This window comes from Xiphophorus couchianus, chromosome 4 (assembly GCF_001444195.1).
Source record: "Xiphophorus couchianus chromosome 4, X_couchianus-1.0, whole genome shotgun sequence".
Lineage (NCBI taxonomy): Eukaryota > Metazoa > Chordata > Actinopteri > Cyprinodontiformes > Poeciliidae > Xiphophorus > Xiphophorus couchianus.
The window spans coordinates 26,165,086-26,187,045 of record NC_040231.1 but is presented as its reverse complement, the minus strand read 5'-3'; the positions used below and the strand labels follow the sequence as shown (position 1 = coordinate 26,187,045).

At 38.6% G+C, this 21,960-nt stretch overlaps 1 protein-coding gene and 1 pseudogene across 2 annotated transcripts in view; one reads left to right on the top strand and one right to left on the bottom strand.

Annotated features, from left to right (window-relative positions):
* The window catches only part of trip4 (thyroid hormone receptor interactor 4), a 93,438-nt gene that overhangs the window by 24,026 nt on the left and 47,452 nt on the right, over positions 1-21,960 (bottom strand). The window lies entirely within an intron of this gene.
* LOC114143815 (uncharacterized) lies at positions 20,857-21,069 on the top strand (annotated as a pseudogene).

Genomic DNA, 21,960 nt, shown 5'->3' with positions numbered 1-21,960 from the left:
ATGGAGGAGGGGGAGGTGCTGAGCGAAGGCAAAAGAAAGCAGTAACCCGGTGGATGAGCTCCTTGGCATGCTAGAGGTACGATGACATTGATCCGAGTAGACCTCCCTCCATCGGTCTCCCTGACAGAGGTAACTGGATTGTTCATAAAAATGGAAATTGAGCCGTGTTATTCTCACACGCTCCAGCTGACACTTAGTCCAAAAAAATAAAAATGTACTCACACATGTGAGATGTGCAAGACTTACCCGGAGAAGTTAGCTCATGGCTACTATGGCCGCGTCATAACTTCACTGTGTTATCCGAACATTACTTTCCATATACAAACACTTCCTCTCACAGTGTGTTGCTCTGTTAGTCAGGCAAAGAAACACTTCCAGCAGATGCAGAGCAAATAAATAGACACAGCTGTGGGAAGAGCCAGAGACAGACTGAAGGAAGTAAAGCCCTTTCCTGATTAACAGTTTGCTGTCATGTGTATTGTGATAACACTCGGAGAGTCTAACGTTTCAATCCGGCATGGGTGGCTATGGCTGTGGGTGGGGTTGATAATTGCAGCAAATATGCCACAACATGCAATTACCCCCTCCTTTTATGCATCGTTTGTTAGCCTAGCAGTGTTCTGTGTCACATGATAATTACCAGCAACCACTGCAGGCATGTGACAAATGCTCAGTGAGCAGCAAGCGCTCCCAAACCATCCATTCCAAAACGAAACCGTGGCAGGCGCATCCGCATGTGGACTTTCAAATTTGTCAGGAAGCTGCAGCGAACCAAGCGTCCATGAATGCATTCCTAATCCCATTTTACAGTTTCATCAATGTGGACAAATGCAGGGATCATCATCTCTAAAAATAGACAGATACTTAATCAATTTAGCTCCCCTGCTGTTTGTCTTCTTCAGCAATAAAGCAGGCTTAGCGGTGTGGCAGCAGATGCTATTGATTTTCCTGAAGAGAGTGGGGGCTTATGATAGAAATTTTCTAAATGACTTGATGCTTTTACAGGGAAGGAGCGTTAATGGGAGCTTCAGCCTGATGAATTATATGGCTCGTGTGGACGCGGTGTAACCTTCAGAGTGGAGGAGGCAGCGAGACGGGACCTGAGGCAGCGATGACGGTCCAGTTTACAATATGTGTTGGTTATAGTTATGGTGCAACTCAGCATGACAGGGCCACTGACATCTGCTTAAAAGGTGTTAATGCATCCGTTTAGCATAAAGAAAACACAATCAAAGACATGTCAAGGTTCAGCAGAGCTTTAAGCGATTAACTGAAGGATAAAATAAAAACAAGAGACTTACTTTTAAAAGAATATGAAACAAACTCATCACTAGTGTGCAGTTATATAGTACAAGAGAAGCAGAATAGCATGATCTGATGGTAAGATTGAAACAGAATCGGATTTAGGCGTCATCAACTGTATCCTACATCTCGTTGCTTGTACTTGTGACAGTGCAATGACAATAAAGTTGAATTCTATTCTATTCTATCTTAGACGGCACATAAGGACAAAGGTTTGAGTTTCTTTGCGATCCTCTTTCTGATTCTGCATCCATAATACTGACCTTATTTTGCTACCCATAAACCTATAAGACATTAGGATTCTGGCATAAATCAACTTTTAGGTGAAAAACTTGAAGTTGTAATAATATTAGCAGCATTAGTGCAGGGCAGGTGGGTGCATTTAAGCCAATATTTATTGAAACCCTTGGTATGTTTTCTGCATAAAAATAATTTAAATCTAAATAATTTGCTTTTAATAGAAATTGAGACATATGCCAATGCTTCTTTTAAAATAATGTAAAAGGAGCATTGATTTAAAAATCAACAATGAATTCTTTCATTTATATATAATGAAAAAAAGCATGTTGACAAGTTTTGCAGCAATCAAATTGTTAAAATAACAGTTCAGCTTTTTCCATGATTCCTCAGGTATGGTGACATTTTATCTTTGGTGATTAACACCAATTTCTTCTGGTTGGCAGCCCTCCTGGCCACCATCCTAAACTTTAGCTTCCTCCACAGATTCTCCTCCACATTCTGGCTGGGCTGCTCCAACAAGGGGAAATTCTTCCAATCAGATAAAACATGTTGGTAAATTTAAAGGTTTACTTTGAATCTAAATCTGCTGGTATGAATAATTTTGGGCTTTTCTTTACTACTGCAGCATTCAGTATTTGCCATCTATTTGTAATCTACACACTGCATATTGATACAATACCCAAGACCATATACAGTATATATATATATATATATATATATATAAAAGAGTCAATTTGCCTCTTCACCAATTGGAATCTCTATTTCATATTCACGTACTGCCATTGTGTCTCTTTTTTTTTCCATTCTAAACATGTAAACAAACCATTTTGACACCAAATACTTTAATTTAAAATTTAAATTTAATAATTTTCTAAATTATTAATTTAGAAAATTAATAATAATTCTCTAAGGATCATGAAGATAATCATGAAAAAAAAGCTAAAATAACTCAGGTGAGTAAAAGAAAAAAAAGTATCATTGAATTGTAACGACTTCATTTATATCTCTGCATGTTTTCTTTCATACCAAAGAGTTTGTCCTTCTACCACCATTAAATTTACAAAGCTATCAGTACGGTGTTTTTTTTTTACATAACACCTTCTCTATTGCTCTTTTGTTCTCTTCATTTGACATACATCTGAACAGAGCTGCTCTTAAACAATGCTTTTCTTTTTGTTTTATGCGTTTCACAAGAAGGGTAAGAGTCAAATATATATAAAGTGTTTTGGGGCTCACTGAAAAGATTGAAAAACTGAGCTATCAGCAGGGTTTTAGCCCGCAGGTCCACATGTAAAATGGGTCAACTGTGCTCCTGGAGAGCTTAACAAGCTGCTAGACGAATAAGGCAGCACATTTGGTAATTAGCGAGAAGAGGAAGGCATGTTTGAGGGATTGGGAGTGGGGGGCGCAGGAAGAGCTGGAGAACAGATGAGCGAGTGAGTGGGTGTGAGGCTGGACCGGCTTAAAGACACCACAACATTTCAGTCTAACTCATCCATTCTTATCTGCAGCTGGAGCGGATAAAAATCAGCAGCTTTGTTGTTTTATTGGCCTTTTAACATGAGTTTGGGCTCTTAATAAAAAGAACTGGAGTCAAGGTGGCAAACAAAGAGAAGTTTTGCAAGGGAAAATCTTTAACGTTTGCTGTGGGTGCTATACATAAATCACAAAGCAAATCGAGTTATGCGTTGACGACCGGGCCTAGACGGCAACACTAACAGGAGTGGTTCTAAACTTGCAAACAGAAACATTTAAGCTGAAGCATTGAGGTTAAGCATTGTATGAGCTCACTTTTTTTTCTGCAGAAAATCTCACACTCTTAGAAGAAATCCAGCCGCAAGTAATCAGACCGTGAAAGAAGAAAGATGCATCTGTAACACTAATGTAAGCAGCTGAAGAGGAGTTGTGCGCATTGTGTTTTTTTCTTATTATTTTATTTTGCCTGTGCTTATATGTGTCTTTTCCTGAAAGCTTCTCGGCGCTCTCATGCGAAAAGTGAGGAAGGTTATTTGAGGAAGAGATAAAAAAAAAGTAGGGGAGAAATAAAGACTTAAGAGCTCACGCCGTGAAAAGCTGCAGAGTGAGTTGCAGCAAGAGGAAAAGGCACTTTTACTTCACTCGTATGAGGTGAAAAGACTTTGCTGCCAAATGTATTTTTCTTCTTAGAGTCAATTCATGTGTCACATCATCCTTCTTTGCTCTTCCTGAGTTCAGCACTATCCTTGGATAATACCATTTTTATGGGCTCCCGACTGGTAATGCACACACAAAAAAATGTAGATCAAAATCAAATCCTGCACGTTTGCGTATATCTGTTCTTTGATTGAACAGATCGGACAATAAATGTGTTGTGGGAATGAAGGAAAATGGCTAGTTTAAAAATAAATTACTCAACAGTTGCAAAGTTCTTGTTTAATGCTTCAAAAACAGCTGACGGGGAAGAATAAGTGAGACAGCTGGTTGACAGCGTAAACCTACCTAATGACTCTGACCTGCAGGTCAGACAGATTATCTGAGTCTGATCAGTCGAGCACTGAATTATGCAGCGCTAACCTGCCTCTGACCCTTGCACCAACAATCACACTTTTCTTTTGATGTCAGTCTATCACTACAGCAAATCCAGGTGGCAGTGTGGAAAAATGGCAACAAAAGCAAAAACCATCAATTTCGATAGGAATACCGTCTAAACTGGTAGTTGAAGTAAACACCCAATAAACCAATGAAACTTAAAAAACTAAGTTTACTCAGAAAGAAATGCCCTTTTGAACAAAATACCAAGAGGTTCAAAATTGTTTCCCCAACCATAATTGGATATATAGCTACTTTTTGCTTTTATTAATGATGATTCTTGCGATTCATTGGATGTGTCAGGTCCAAACTCGTTTTCTTAACAGGACAAAAAGCCTAATGTCTACCTACAGCTAGATCTCAATCAGTGATGAAACTAGCGATTTGCAATTTTGCGTTGGTGCCCATAAATCTGGACTATTTTACAACAATGGAAAAAAAAATTCTATGCATAGCGTTTTCAGCTCCTTGTTGAATACAATTATGATATGCCATTTAAAATGCAGCAAATATGACGTTGATATTTTTGCTCTAAATAATTAAACACTGTGAAATAGACTTTAGAACTGTGAAATTATTTACTCATAAATAAATGTACTTGTTGTCATTAAAATTCAAAAGACATTACAGAGTTTAAGGGACAGAAAAACTAATTACTGGAGCAATTTTCCTTTGTACTCCATCCAGTTTGTTTACATCTCTAAAAGGCTTTTCAATCCTCATTATGCTGTTGGGAAACCGCCAAAAACGATCCCCACTAACAGCGTAAAGTAAGAAATATTCCCTGCACAAATGTTTGTACATTTCTTGTTTATCTGGCATCTAGACGAGTAAAGCATAATCTTATAATCTACATTCCGCATCTGACAGCTTTTTGGTTTGTTTACTCAAAGGCTGCATGCAGCACACTAGAGTAACCTCAGCACTTAACAGCTTGCAGCCTTCATGAAAAACACCATCCCTGGTGTGCAATGTTAATAGCTGCAGCCGTTTTGTCATCCTGAGGAGTAGCTCAGCTCGATGTTGATCTTGTTGCTCTGAATGTATATGAAAACTCATGAGCTCCTGTTTATATATATATACTGTATATATATATACTGCTCAAAAAAATAAAGGGAACACTTTAAGTGTTAAACACCTGTTTAAGTGTTCCCTTTATTTTTTTGAGCAGTGTATATAAAGCTAATGCATATTTATCGCTTTTGTGAAGCTTCTTCTCTCAGATGGAATATAGATTCAATTGAAAGAGCTTGCACTCGACAAACCAAGGGTGCAAATGTGAAGTAGAGAAGATCTGTGTTTAAAGCTCTGGAAGTCAGATTGGAGCTCAAAGTTAATTTTGCCTCAATTGTGTCTTTCAGCACAAATCTTTTAAAGGCACTGTATCCTTCCTGCTTTCAACTAAATTCACTGAGAGAAGAATTTACTGAGGGAGTCATGAAGACCTCAACATTGTTGGAATAATTGCTTCCAACAATGTAAGTGTTGAAACACTTACATTGTTTTTGTGGAGGCACAAAAAGAATGACGCTAAACAAAGGACCTTCATCCAACTATTGAAAAAGATCTCTACAAATAAATTATAGTATCGTTTTGTTACTGCTGGATGTATTTTTTCTTTTTTTAGCAGTTTGTCTGAAACTAATTAGCATAAAGAATAAAAAGTCCAAGCTACTGAATTGCTTTCATTAACAGGGAGTAGATGTGAATTGGGAAGCTGGACGATTCTCCAATGTCAACCTCACCTGTGTTAGCAGACATCATCTATGAATGTAGTTGGCATGAGTGGGTCATTTGTAAAAGGCAAACGTTTTACTGAGCGACTTGTTTTTATGTGCATAACGCCAAATATTTGTGGAAGAGTCATTTTGGCAATTCATAAAAACAAGCAAGAAAAGGTTTTTTAGGGTGGCTGGTAATTTATCTAAAATTATCGTAGAACAAATTCAAAGGTATGAAATGTGTTACGAAAACTTGGCCAGAGATTAGAATAAAATCTGTCCATCTGTTTGTATGTCTGATTTGTATGTATTTTGCAATGGAAATACATAGGTGAGTTTTAAAATTGTAGCAACATGCACCCAATAGTAAACGGTTTAAGCTGAACACAAAAAATAAATAGGAGGAAAAAAAGGTCATGGTAGGTCAAGCTAAACTACCATAACTTGGGTGCTTTTTAATAATAATGCTACTTATAATTGTAGTCTGGGATTCCACAAGAGTCGTTTTTCTTTTCAATCCCAAGTTGGAAGGATAAAGGAAAGATAAAATGAAACAATTATAAATTTATAAAAATAAACGGCAAATCCTATCATGCGCTTCTAAAGACAAGGAGCTATCAAGACATCATCGAGTTTCTTTTCTTTCCGTGCCTGCCAGGCCTTTTTATTCCATCTGTATTGAATTATTTTTAACAAATGGAGGAGTTCAAAACCTGATGTTGGATATAATTATGCTAAAAAAGATGGGCTATGAACAACTACTCAAGGTCAACCTGCTTGCAGTGGAAAATATCTGTATTTTGTGCTTAGAAAAAAAGGATGTATTTTATGATCATTTGAAGAGTACCAGTCCCAGTTTGGTTACAACCTAACCGGTGATTAGGACTGATGTAACTTATGTCCAGACAACTATCTTCAGAGGCATGCTTAATGATAAAGAGGAGTGGAGTATCCTCCCTGTAATCAGCTGAAAAACAAAAGCTCTAAAGACAGGCTATGATAGGGCTTTGATTCTACAATCCTGCAATCCTTTTGCCAAGGCATTTCATGGCTATGCCTTTAAACGAGGGCTATTATGTAAAGTCGACTTTTTGGAGCTTCATATCATGTTATAATGCTATTCTCTCATCAATAGCATATGTGAAGTGTTGCTTTGATTCTTTCATACATGTTTTGAGTCTTTTTATAACAACTGAAGGTAACAGTTATTTGACTGTGGTATAAAATAGCACTATGCGGCTGGTAAATATATAACACCGCCTCTTTAAGAAACCCAGGAAAAAGCAGGAAATGGTGAACAAACTTTTAGAGGCATTAAATAAATGTAGTTAACATTAGTACACACAAAATGTCCCAAAATTGTATGGTAAAATCAAAGTTTAATTCTTTTGGCCAAATTCAGTTGCATATTTTTGATACACAAAGAGCTGATGTGGTATTCAAGGGATTCAGGAAATGCATTCATTTTCATCCAGTTGTTTACCTGTCACTGTATGGCTAAGGCAGGCTTTCTCTCTCTCATCATTATATGCCAGGTCGTGTTATGACATGACTCAGGAAGTGAAGGTTAATTCTAGTATATATGAAAACTGTATAAAGCAGCTGTAAGGAGAGTGGTATGGAATCCCTCTCACCAAAACACACATTTACACAACAATAAAATGAAAACCCACTCTACTCCTGTGAGAGTGGGAACACAGTGCACTGCTATTGTTAGATCCATCTTTTCTTTTTTTCTCTCTCTCCTCGTTTCGCAGCGAGTGTGCGCCCAGCCATCTCTGTGGAGCGAGCCACTCACAGTTGCTCAATAATCCATTTACTTGCATTTGCTATAGCCGTGACTGTAATTTCAATCACATAGCCAGCAGGGAGATAAGTTAGGAGCTGCCTACTAAAAGCTGCCCATTGGTGACATGGGCTGAAATCGAGTAATGGATCCTTGCTCATTGCCTTAGTCATAAATCATCTGCTCCACAACAATGATGTTGGGGGAACAGCGAAGCTGCCATTTGCACACAACTATTCTTTCTAAATATGTGTTTTGATGGAAAACAGAGTGCAGAGTGTTTTCCAACTTTGTATCTTGTTCTGACCAGAGAAAAATAGGCATTGTAAAATTTAACAAACTGCTTCACAATTCTTTTGTTTTACTTACAGCTGCCTTGATTTGACATCAAAGAAACACTGCAACGCACAATTATTTCTCAAATGCATGTCTCATAATTGTGACTACTTTGGGAGTTTCTGGTTTGGTGATCTTTCTTCAGCTCATGAGCGCAATCAAAAGCGCTCATGAGCTTTGATCAAATTTACATAATGACACTGTGTGTGTGAACACACACAGTGTCGTCTCCAAGAAAATTGTCCGTGTGCCTGCCTTGCCTCATTAGCATTGCAAATAGCACCTAAAGCAAGAACAGCGATGGCAGCAGCAGAGGAAATAGGACAGAATTAACAAATTATGTAAGAAGCGTGGAAAGGACGGAAGGGACAGAGCATGTGTAGCAACAAGGAGGTGGGTGATGAGAAGGAGGTGGCAAGAGTGTATTACAAATCTGATTATACCTTTAACTTGACAGTCTAAGATGACATCTATTTATATTGATCTTGTGACTCACTGTTGATGAGATTTGATACAAACAGTGGACTGTTTTTTTTCTATTTTTTTGCCTTTACAAAAAAGACATCCCAGTATTTTCAGTTTGAATAATCCCACCTGAATGGATTTTTTAAATGGCTCTGTCTGATGAACAACATTTCATTAATTCGAGAAATTAATCAGCTACTAGAATTTCTTGTTGAATACAAATTTCTCTATATGCAAAAACGGTTCGTACGCTAATTACTGCTTCAGTTTTTATTTAGCGCAACTTCTCGGCAACAACAACAATCCAATCTTCATCACGCTGTACAAAGTAATGAGTTTTGGGAGAGTCCGCTCTAAAAGGAACTAATTCCAAAATTCAGTTCAAACTCAAAATGAATTAATTCATAGCTATAATTCGCTAGCAAAATACTCCGCACTAACATGGTGTCATTCACAGTATTTTGTCTGATATAAGAAATAAGCAGAGGGAGAGGAATAAATGATGTGTGCGCCGTTCCTCACAGCTTACATTATGCATGAATCTGGAACACAGCTGCTCATTCACATACTGTAATGCTTTGGTTGTTAAAACGGAAAAGGAGTGCAATTCTTACAGAAAAGGGATCAGATTAAACTATATTGTAATCATGGCCTCTTTTTAAATGCTACAAGGTTGTCAAAAATAGATAACTCAAATGTATTTATTAGCTTTGATAGTTGGGACATGAAAACGTCAACTTAAATTTAGTTTGAAACAAAGAATAAGGAGTTACAGTGTATTTTAAGGCAAGAGTAGATGCATACATTATCAGCAAGAAGTCACATAAGGACTGCCTGTGTGTAAGAGCTGAACCACAAATGTACACAGCTGTCTTGGTGGAAAGTTGTGTCTTTTCTTTTGAATATAAAAAATTGCTCCTTAAAAATATATATTAGATATGTGTTTAGTCCCAGTACATGATGTCAGGATGAATTTCACTTATCAAGTTCATCCAATAAAAAACATCCCTATTGAGTTCAAAGTTGTCAAAACTGTAACCAAGATGTGCAATTTACTTGATTAATTTTGATAATCTAAAAAAAAAAACCCCTACATCTTCTATGTGAAGCAAAAATGAACAAAATGATTATGTACAAAAAAAATGTCTTTCTGAAGGTGTGAGAAGGAGAACAAAAATTCAAAGTAAAGCTCACTACTTAAAACAATCTAAAATTGTGAATTATCTAAATGTGTTTGTGAGCTTAAGAATTATTCCCATAGTTTTGCTAGTGCAGGATTAAGAGCCGAATGTATTTCTCTGCATCTGTAAATGCGAGCTGCTGACAGGAACTCCATGTTATTGACACTATTTCCCACTTAACTGAACCACAGCATTACACTTTCAGATATAAAGTTTTCACCAAAACACAATTTAATAGTGGGATGATTTATGCCAGTGGTCCCCAACCCCCGGGCCGTGGACCGGTACCGGTCCGTGGACCAATTGGTACCGGGCCGCGCAAGAAATAATTAAATACTTCCGTTTTATGTGTTGAGTCTGGAGGATCTTTTATTTTGAAAATCCTTTAACCGGGTTTTGTCGGTTACATTTGTGCGCCAACATTGAGCCCACAAGCAGCAGAATGAGTTAGAAACAGCAGCAACAGCATCGGTGTCGGTCGTCTCGATACTAAAAGTACTAAACGCGGTACTAAAAAGGTTGGGGACCACTGATTTATACAACTGTACTGTGAACTGAAGAGAAATAATACTAACACACGTTTTGCTAGAAAAATAACTTGAATGGTGGCAAAGGCAGCACTCTCCACACTTTATTTTTATCCTTTCAAGTCTCTTTGAAAGGATTTGGCAAGTTTTTAATAGGCACAACCCACACATTCAACTTCTGCAGCCCAACCCAAGAATACATTTTCCTTTTGAAGGGGGCAGTATTATGTATTTTCCAGGCACATGGTCTCATTTTATAGCAGTATCAAGTAACTGTTATCATCAGTTGTTAAAAAATGCAGTATACAGTACAGACCAAAAGTTTGGACACGAAAGTGTGTCCAAACTTTTGGTCTGTACTGTATGTAAAACATAAGTTAAACTGAAATGTCTCTTTAAGAAGCTCCTGCTCTTTCTGACTCTCTTCCTTCAGAACGCCCTCACAACAATGCTTCTCGTTGTGCCGTTAACAACCATTCTTAGAAACGTTGGACTGAGAAGTAGCTCGTGTGATAAGCTCGGCAGACGCACTGTTCCACCAAGTGCTTGCTAATTGCTGCTGCCGCTAGTCTAGAGGAGCTGAGTGGGGATGTTGCGGTGGAGGGGTGCTTTGTGAAGCAGAAACTCGACTCGGGGACTGCAGCTCCACGGAGGAGGCGGGGCTTCATGAGAACAAGTGTTTAGGCACCCCTGAATGGTTACCAAGGGAGACTGAAGAATTCTACATCATGACCTAATAACATTATAATAAGATACAATGCACCAAAAAGCTGATCTTACATACACCCCATATAAACGTGGCACCACTTAAGGAGTAATAAACAGGCTTCACAACATAACAATTATTGCCAAGAAGCATTGTTACAACAAAAAAACACAACATTTTCTTTCTTCTGTTTTAAACATATATTATTTTTCACATGGCAAATAAAACACAAAACAGCGCATTTACCAACTTTCTTAAATTATAATTAAAACAAACGAGAGGAACTACTGTGATTGTGGTCTGTGGGTAGTGGGAATGGAAATTGAAAACATAAAAAGTTAGCCCAAAAGGCAGAAAAAGCTAACTTCCCTGTCTCTGCTCATCTCCTTCTAAAGTCAGAGCCTCGTGAGGTTTCATATTTTTCATTGAACTTTTAAAAACAAATAATAAAAAATGGCCGCATAAGATGACTGACGCATTAAGATGCCCAGTGGTGCCCAAGCCCACTGCGATTTATTCCATTGACTGGTTTCAAAATGAAATGAGTCGGAGAGCGACATTGGTAAAGATCAAAACCAATAAACAACAAACGCGGTTTGGTACATCTAAAAAGCGTCTGCCCTTTTTTGTAATTTTATAAGATTTTAACCACAAAATAATAGACTAAACTGTGTCCTTTAAACAGCTTCATGAAAGATCTGAAGCCAAAGAAAACTACATAGTTTGAGATGCCAGGGGCATTGTTCTTTGCACTTATTCTAATTGCTGGTGACATATAATGACGCAGGGCTCTTTCTGAATGAGCCTGCCCATTATGCGGAGTGAAAGCCGGTCTGGTGTGTTTGGTATGTGGAGGCCCCTGCTTCTCAGTGGGGGGAAGGCTGGACTTGGACGGCTCTGCGCTGTGGCTGCAGCTCTGCTCGGCGCGTAGCGGGGGGAACACAAGGAACCCTGTAGTCTGGAAATGCAATATTCATGGTGGGGTGTGAGCAGAGCAGTTAAACACAGCAAAGTTGTGAGAAGACCTTGCAACCCTCTATCAGGGAGCAACTGCAGCTTGGCCTCAAAAAGCCTATCCTCACGTTCCAAGTATTGTCTCTTTCTTTCTCTGCTCTCCCTGCTGCTGCTTCTGGGTTTTTGTTGCTTTATTTTTTGCTGCCACTCGCACAGCCATTAATTTTTAATAACAACTTAAATGGTTGGCTTGACGAGCCTGTGCGGTGGGGCAGGGCGGGGGGCAGCAAGTCAAGGGCTCTTGCCTCTGGTTACAAACTGAGAAATAAATTTGCAGAGATCAAGCTAAACATACAGCGAGTGGAGATATATATATATATATATATACACACACAGCGTGGAAAAATATCAACTCTGCTGCTGCCATTCCAGCTTAATTAGAATTTCAGCTCTTTCATCTTGAACTTTCAATTGCGACTGCAACAGGAAATTGAGATCAAATTAAGATCGAGTGCTTCTTGGAGGCCACCAGAAAGATTGGATTTGCACATTAAATATTTAAATTTGTCATAGGGCAGATATTAACTGAGACAGTTAACTTTAAACATTAGGTTCAAATTTCTAAACAATTTGTGAAATGTGTAAGCGACTGTGATGATTGCATTATATTTCTCGGCCCTACGTCGCTTGCGAGGCAAACCGATCTTTAAAGGAAAGACTGTTTTGTTTTGAGTCGAGAAAAGCCTCACTCAAATATCAAGACAATAAAAATGAACTCGGATAAAGAGTAAAACAGTGGAGTCTGCAGTAGGCGCGTATAAATAATTGATTCACCTCTTCAAGGCAGACAAGGTTGTGTGGATGTTGTCAGTAAGGTGGCAGCACTCAGGTTTTCCCCTGCATTATTTATTTTCCGCATTGGGGTGGTCTGACCCACTCTTGTAATGAGAGCTGGAGTCACGGTCTGTTTGGAGTCCCGGGGCAACGCCGTGCGACCGTGTCCCTGGATCACTGCTCAACCACACAGGGCCCTACATAGTCAGTGTTTGCTCAGACTTCACTCGGACTGTAAAAGTCAAACCTTGTTGACACATCTGTGCTGTCTCTCCCCGAGGCTAATGGCTAATACATCTGCCTGCTTCTTTTCAGAGGGCGAGGAAAACTACAAGAATCAAATGCTGGGAAGACACTGGTAGCAGAAGGAAAGCTGAAAAGTTATCCGGGGAATTTAAGTCGAGTAAGACAGCTATATTTGTTAAGAAGTATTTTGGGAGAAATGTTAAGGACTTGATGCCATCAGTCTATTTTCTCTAGCTGTTTTCCCAGGTAATGCAGAGTTTAGCCAGATTTCTCTTCTAGATTTGCAAAAAATGTAGCTTCCTTCTCCAACTACTTATACAATTAGAACTCATATACTCTTACCAGCTAATGTATTTTAGGTAGACCTTACCAATACCAAATTGGGGCTGTTTTAACTTCAAATGGACCTTTATTCTTCATCACTGGACTGCAGTTAACTCAGGATGCATTCACACCAGCTCTGCTTAGTCTGCTTTAATCAAACTAGTTCATTTGTCTAGAAAGTCTGGTCCATTTGGGGAGGTGTGAATGTGCAATTGAACTCTGATGAGGACGAAAAAGCCAAACTCTGACCCTACTGAAAACAGGTCTCAGTTTGATTAAAATGACCTCTAATACAGTTTGAATGCATATGTGGTTTCAAGTGAACCAGAGATCATCCCAAAAGCAGGAACAAAACTGTAGCGCAGGGCATTCTGGGTAAATAGAACCAAAACAAATGCAAAAGTCAAGCGCTACAGGGAAGAATGGGCTGTGGTATTTTCCTACATCAGCTAAAATCTGATGCTACTCTACTGTGTTTGCATTTAGCGAAGAAGGAAGTTGTGCTCGTCTTCTACTAAGGTTTTCCTGTCGTTTCCTGCAGTTGTTTTTCGTGCAGCACCATTACAAGCGAGGGGTGGAAACAGATTTTGCAATTAGTTAGGCTCATTTGCCGTATGAAAGCAAACCGCACCAGCTGAAAATGTAACAATCATTGCAATTTTGGTCCCCAATCAAACCGAGTCTACCGGACCAGAAGGTGTGAAAACGCCCTTTGTGTCATGTTTAAGGTACCAACTTGAGGTGTTTTGAGCTTTGTGACACAGTGGATGTTTCCTCTGAGCAGTACGATCTTCTGTAGCCATCAGACGATGGGTCATACTATGGTCACAGAGGGATGGATGTTAGCATTAAGAATCAAGCTCTGGCAATGAAACAATGTCTAACTGTTGATTATTGAACCTTTCTACAGTGTAGCCTATCTACTGGAAACAATTCAGATACTGCAAGTACATAAGGCAATCATATAGTCGTATTAGTAGTATCATTTGTGCAACAAAAAACTAAGACTATAGGAAGTGGCAAATAGGCAGTGGCAAATTTTATAGAGCTGCAGAGTAGTAAAAACATCAAGGATAATATGACAATATTATTTAGTGCAATTTTCTTAATCGCCATCAATAAGTAAGCAACATGATTGCAACTCTAAATCCTAAGTGTACAATAAACTCAAGCGTAAAACTACATGTTGGTATATAGCATGCCAGCATGTAATTGAAGTTACATGCTGACTTATAATGATTAGTCAACAAACCATAAAAGTTATTCCAGCAGACCATTTATTTATTTCCAAAGAGTCTGATAAAATCCAGATTTTTGTTTAAAAGAAAAATCGTAACCTGACCACCGTCTAGTCACAAAAACATAGTATTTGTAAGCTAGACATGCATTTATAAAAACCAGAGTGCCTGTCTTGTTAAGCAAGGAGCTCATTTTTTATGACATTTCTGGCTTCAGTGTGAAATTCACTTGACAGGTGGGTGTGAAAAACATCGACTCACACTTTTAAAATAGCACAAGTGACTCATTGGCCATGGCTAGTTTAACATGCCCACCTTGATGGGCAACTCACACTGTGTAAATAATCCACTTATTGATCCTTGCATCCTGGCCTAACAAATGAACAAAATCAAGGCTGCAACGCAAACACGTTCATGAACGGACGTCTTCCATTCAGCAGAGCGTACGCACACGCTTACACACGCGCGCAAAAACACAGAAATGGGAGTAATTTTTCATTAATCAAGAACATTGATCACATTGTAAAACACATCTGTCTGCATGCCCCCCTCAGCGTCGGCAGAGACAGATTACATTGACAGGATGAAAAGACAAAGACTAAAGAGAGGGAAGCTATATTTGAAACAGGCAAGAGAAAGAATTGTGGCATAATGAAAACAGAAAACTGAGGGTAGACATATCAGTGACAAAGGTCTAAATCTGGATCACGGCGATCTATAAAACAGATGAAAACGACCTGAAAGCAAGCCAGCATTTTGGGATTCATGTAGGACAGATCTTTACCTCAAACTACGCAGAACTCTTACAGTTTTATAGCTGATTTACAAACCAGATCAGATATGTGATATGGATTCACATCAATTTCCAACAACTGTATCTTAGCAAGTATTGACTGAATAAACACGTGCCTTTTCCAGAAAGGATTCCTTTTATGCTTCAAACTTGATTTGCAGTGGTACGACAAACACTGATTGATACGGTTTACGTAATAGCTACTGATAAAGGGCAACAATCCTGAGGGCTAAGATAAGTAGAGAAAAATCTATTGCTACAACATGGAGCGATTTCTTTACACAGCCTTTTCACCCTTGCGTGAGTCAGAGAGCCACGAGGTTTCATTAACAAGGGCAGCTGATAAAACCTCTGAGCTCAAGTGCAATCAAATGCACCAAATCTCTCAGGCAAAGCATGCCTGTGTCATGGCTATGCAATCTTAAAAAAGCAAAAGACTTAAGAAACTCCTGCACATTTCTATTCAGCCACATAAATAGAAATGATACAAAGCGTATCCCTTTAAATTCCAGAGCTTTATGAATTTTGAACAAATGTAGGAGTGCTCTTTTCCATTTAGGCTCAGTCTCTGTTTAATAAATAACGACATGAGGGAATTTGTGGTGTGTAGTTTAAACGTGACAGACAGTTTACCAAAATGAGTTTTTCTTTGCCCCAGGTCGATAATTGGATGCCAGACCAGATGATGACAAAGATTCCAGGCCGATTAAGTCATTTTTCTTCCAGATTTATCATTTACTTTGAACATAATATCAAGGTTTTTCCATTTTCTTTGGGTATGAAAGATCTGTGGACTGGAGCATAGAAATAAGCTGCATGGAGCAGCAAACTATAGATCAGGCCCTGGAGACGTTTTCAGGTGATCCTTCATGCTTGTGGTGTTTTTCCACCAGCTCCCATTATTACCTGCTCATTGCAAGTACTTACCCTTCCCAAGAGATGGCTTTGTACAATGATTCCTTAAGAAATATTGCAATTCCTTATGGAAAGTTTCCAGATGTATGGCTCATCAGTATGTATGCTAGCATGCTCTGGCCATACAAAGGGCTGTTTCTCTAAAAAAAATATATATATATATATATATATATATATAATAGCGAAAACATAGAATATTAAATCAAAAGATCTATTTCACAAAAGCTAAGTCAAGCAGTGAAGTTGTTCAATTCTGGGATAATTTAAGTTTTTTGTGTAATGTTTATATTTTCCTTCCCTATAAAGGAGGAAAAATGAAGCAGTTTCAGGCTGTAATTTCATTGCCCCCATATGAAAATACAGAGAAACTGTAAACACACAAGGAAAAAGGAAAAAACACAACATGCTATGATAAAACCTGCATGTAAGCACAACTGCACACTGAAGAGTACTGCCACAAAATTATGGCAACATAGCTAGCATGTTTCAAGTAATGCTACATAAAGATCACAGCCAAGTCTGCATGCCAGATGTTGACATTTTACATAAAAATCTTTAAAAGACAAATTATTATATGCACAAGCTTAAAATAACATCACTTATTTAAATACTCAGAAATATTTCTTAAGCTCGGCTTTTTATCTTAACCTCGACGCAGTAACTGAACTCCTATGGCAACACTCATAGATCAAAATTGCTTTGCCAGCCATCCGTAAAACGCTGTGGTGGAGGTGGTCGGAAGCAGAAGGTCTCGTTAAATCACGGTAAAACATGTAGACTTTGCTCATTTAAGTGCACATGTTGGGGCGGTCTCTGCTTGGCCAACCTCAATTACATGCGTGGAAATATTGTGTCATTGTGTCACTGATCGAACAACAGTTTGAAACATGAAAGTAAGACTGCTTACAACACTATTACTTATTATAAATATAAGATGTTTACATCAGTCTGACAACTCAGTTTCTCCAAAGTTGTCTCCCGTTCACAGCAGCACATTTGAGTTTGTTCTGCTGTGACTTTTGAATTTTCCCCAACAAGAGCTCTAAAACTAGACTGTGTTCAAGCTTTTTTAAAAGGTTTTATTGGCTCTAGTGGCCTTTATTTGATAGTTTATTGACAGGAAAGTGGGTAATGAGAGAAGGGGAAGACATGCGGCAAAGGTCGCCAGGCTGGGAATTGAACCTGCGACAGCTGTGTCGAGGACTAAGGCCTCCATATGTGGGTTGTGCTTAACCCCTGCGACACCACAGCACATCCCAACTGCGTTCAAGTTTAAGATATTTTTTGCAAAATGTGGGTTTCCGAATTTTCTTTTTCTTTTTTTTAACGCATTTGCTCAAAACTATCACTATGTTGAGCTAGTATAATGTGAGATGGATATTTTCTGAAAAACAAAACAAAACAAAAAAATCCAAGCTCCTCTGCCCTACGGACCTGCTGACATGTGTACAAATATACTGCTCTGTCAGAAACTAACAGTCAGAGCCAGGATGTGGTCTTAGTGCTGTCAATCACCATCGTGTACACGCTGTTAAGACAGTCTCCCTTGCTCTCTGCTATGCTAGAGCAGGTTCTCCACAACATAGCTAGCATGGCCACTGATGACAGTAGAGAAACGGTTTTTCTTGAACAAAGTTGTTTCTCTGCTGTTGGCTCATTTAACAGCACGTACACAAGAATGATTGGGAACGCTAAAGTCTTCCCTCCTGGCTCTGATTGGTTGTTTTTGACCAGGAGCGGTGCATTTCTTCACATGGCAATAGTAGCACTAAGAGGAGGTTGAGGAGATGGATCTTTTCCAGATTATATGTCTCATAATTTACTGTCACAACATGGTGACACTTTTAACAAATATGTAAAAAACATAGTTTAGTAAAAGTTATATCCTGCAGCTTTCAATCTTATAAAGTTCCACCTTGTAAGTATTTCAAGCTACTTCCATCTCCGTTTCTAAAAGTTGTTGACGAAGGTTTTGTGAATGTAGTCAGCCTAATCAACCCTTTATATAATTATAACTTTAAATTTGAACATAGACGCTAAGAAAAAACTTCCCACAAAAATAAACAGAAGATGAATAAATGATAACTGAAAAACAAAAACTGAAATGCATCCACACTTGCCATTTGGGGTTAGCAACATCGAGGGACTATGAATGATTCACTGTCAGTCTTTGTTAGCTAAAAAATGCCCCTTTTACAGCAGTGCCACAGAATACAGTGTTATTTTTACAGCTGCTGATTTAGCATGGAGGAGTTCTGTCACCGCGGCTGTGAGGACACGCAGATCAAGTATGTGGAAGTTTATTGCTTGGGGCTCTTCCTGGCTCCCATACCTGTGTGCTCAACAGCTCAGCTCTCTCCTCTTCTCTCCTCTCCCCATTAACCGGCTGACAGATCAGTAATAAACACAGCCTGTCACCTTCAAGGCCTGCCTCTCATTTACTAGGGAACACATGAAACCTCACTCTCTCATTCCCCCTCTCCCTTTTTTTCCCCCTTCGTCCGCTGGGCTCACTGGAGCTGAAACCCGATTTTCAGGCCTCTCCTGCCTCCGAGGCAGCAAATTCTCAGCTGCACCCAGACAGTCCTGCAAAAGGCATGAATATTAAATGGAAGATCCATGAATAAATAACCAAAAAAAAGAACTTCCTTCGATCTAACCTTGTTCTGTCTCCCAGCACTGGATGACAGAAGAGCATACGGGGGAAACAGACAGAGAGAAAAAAAAAACATTCACCTCAATAAGAAAGGTGGACATTTGGCTTCCTTTATTTGCAATCCCATGGTGCTTTAATTTCACACATAAAAAAAAAGGTGGTAACCAGATGGCAACAGCGCAGTTGATGGTTACAAGAATCAGATTCAAACAGCAATATTTTCACAGGGCATATTTTGAGCTATTTCCATATGTTGTTCAACCTGAGGGATAAAAGCCATACATATTGCAACAGCTCTGTAATGTATGCATGGAAAATTCAAATCAGATTGCAAACGAGAGCTGGGAGTGGTATGTGTACAAGGATTATAATGCTGAATGCAAAGCAAACAAAGTGACTCGTCTAATTGTGACATACACTCACTGGTCCCTGGGCATGTGGTTGTTACAGTGAAACAGGTAAATATAGGCCGTGAATCAATTCCCAAATTAAGGCTGATGTGTTTTGCAATGAATTTCATTGGTCTGCGTGTTTAATACTGCCCACCGAGGGGGAATCAGGAAGATAAACAAGTGGTTATTATGTGCTGATAGAGTGAACACTGTATAATGCACGTTTACCTTTTGCATTCAGCGAAAGACATTCCTGGTATTAATCACTAACCAGTACAAAGCAATGCAGTAAAGCAATTAAACACCAGGAGCAGAATTATAGTGAAGGTTTTTGTTTATTAGGATTTTACTGGGAGTCCATATTTGGGTTTATAAGGGACTTTGAAAGATTCTTGAAAGATTGTTGCCATGTTTGAACTGTTGGTTAATTTAAAAACTAGATTCATGCTTTGCTCATCTGAAAAGGGACAGTGGAAATTTCCTTGACTTTAACTTCGACCGAGGCTGAAATGTAACACTCCAGAAATCTAATTACATATCACAATGACTCAGACCATGACAGGCTGAAATGATCTGCTCACAAAGTGTAAACATACCAAAATATTGTAGTAGTTCTTTTGGGTTTTATGATGTTTATTTCAAACATCTGGTTATGAATAATTACTTTTGTTTTAAGTCGTCATTACTTTAAAAAGATGGAAAAACCACACAAATGTTTTTACCAGACATGAACAGTATAGTTTAGTGTAGCACTCCGTACTTGGTGTGTATAACATTTATATCTTAAAAGTTTCACCCTATTTTATTTGTATTAGCAATAAGATGTTATTAAAAATTAATTTCTTTAAAAAACTTATAATCATTTTATTGAACAAGAAAAGTTAACACACAAAAAACAAAAAAACAAGCAAGAGAAAAGAAATGCCAAGAGACTTATCCTTCCATAACATAACAAAATAAATATCCTAACTATAGGATCCAATTCTTCCCTGATTTCAGTTGCTAATGACTACATACTTCCATGACACGAGACTTCAATCTGTTTTAACATGACAGAGAAAAATGGTGAAAAACTTTCAGCCTTTTTTAAACAAAAACAATAGAAATTAATAAATGGTTTCTTACGAGTAACCACTAAAGTCAATGATTTATGAAATTAGATTGAGACTAGTTAAAAAAAACATCCCTTTAAGACCTGCTGCTCAAGTTGAATGTCTTGGCGCACTAATTATAGCCACAATTTTCTTTCTTGTAGTTTGACACCTTAACAAAAGGCAGCACTTTGTATTTGCAGCAGACCCATCAGTGCGACTAATCTTAACAAGGAAAGATAAGGTAGTGAGGCACAAAGAGCTCACTGAGTTAAAAGTGTTCACGTAAGTTATGAGTTTCCCCTAAAACTGAGGAGGTAGAATTTATTATTCTCTCCAAAAAACTTATTTTGTTTCTATAACACTTCCCCCTAATTTACACCCTCTACGAAACGCATGCAGGTTATTTTTGGGAATAGTCTACATGTTCAGCTCATGTGAAAGAATCTTCTCTGTTTCTATAGAATCATAAAAGTCTACGAATGCCTTTGGAACAAATGCAAACCACACGGCTTAAACTGTGTGCTGAATCGTTTTCAGAATGATGAGCCAGCACTTTGATGCCAACCAATGGTTGGAGGATTGCTTCTTGGCCTTTTGGCTATGATCGCGTGTAGTATGTATTCTTATGGGAACAAAAGGCATTAGGTGGCTTGAACAGATTAAATCTATTCTGAAGTTTAAGGATTTAACCTCAGCTTTTGCATACCTCAGATCAATTCAGGGATTCTCGCTCGTTAATTTAAGGGTGCTTGTACAAGAGTTGGATATTTTTTTATTCTAAGCTGAGCTAGCAGATTATCTCTTGGAGCACTTCACTTCCCATACAGACTTCATGTTTGGAAGTAATAAGTCGACCGCCGCCTGTTAGTGATTCAGTATTTGCAGATTCACCTGTTCATTGATTTTTCTGTGGAACAAACTCTGAATTATTTATTGAAAACTTGCCTGTCTGAAAAGTGTAAAAGTAAATGCAGGTTGGAAAGCTGGTACAGTGTTACTTGACACGCTGTTGGTGGATTGGCTGGTGTTTGCAAAGCAGCCAATCCAGGACCAGCACTGATTTTCTTTGCTACCCAAGAGTACTGTAAGTTGTTCTGCAGTAATGCCAAGACTGTTTCCACTGTCCATAGCAATGCTTATTAAGGTGTATTTTGTGTTTGAGCTATTATCACAGGCAGTTATAAGCACTTGCATCTCAAGTATTTGTGGAATTCAGCTACTGAGCTGTTCTGGTCCCGTGCCACTCCTCATTACCATTGTGTCTTCTTATGGTGCGTTCCCACCAAATGCGTTTTGAGCATCAGTCCCGTCTGGTTTACATTCAAAGTCTATGTGGAGGTGTGTCGATGGCCTGTTGTGCCTTGTTTCATGTATCTAGTGCGGCACAATTTGAAGCGTTTGGAGAGTTTTGAGCATCAAGCACATCTGACCCATAGGCTGGCAACGGAAAACAATGGTTAGAATGATTTTGACTCATAGACTTTGAATGTAAACCAGACACACCTGACGCGTGAAGCGCTGGGTGTAGAACAAGTGTCTGCATTCAAAGTGCAAACGCGTCAAACTGGAAGCGTCAGATGCGTTTTGTGTGAATGCACCATCAGTACATGTTATAAAAGTGAGGTCAATGATGACACTTAGTTAACAGCTTAATGCCAGTCCATGCATGATGTGTATTTGTG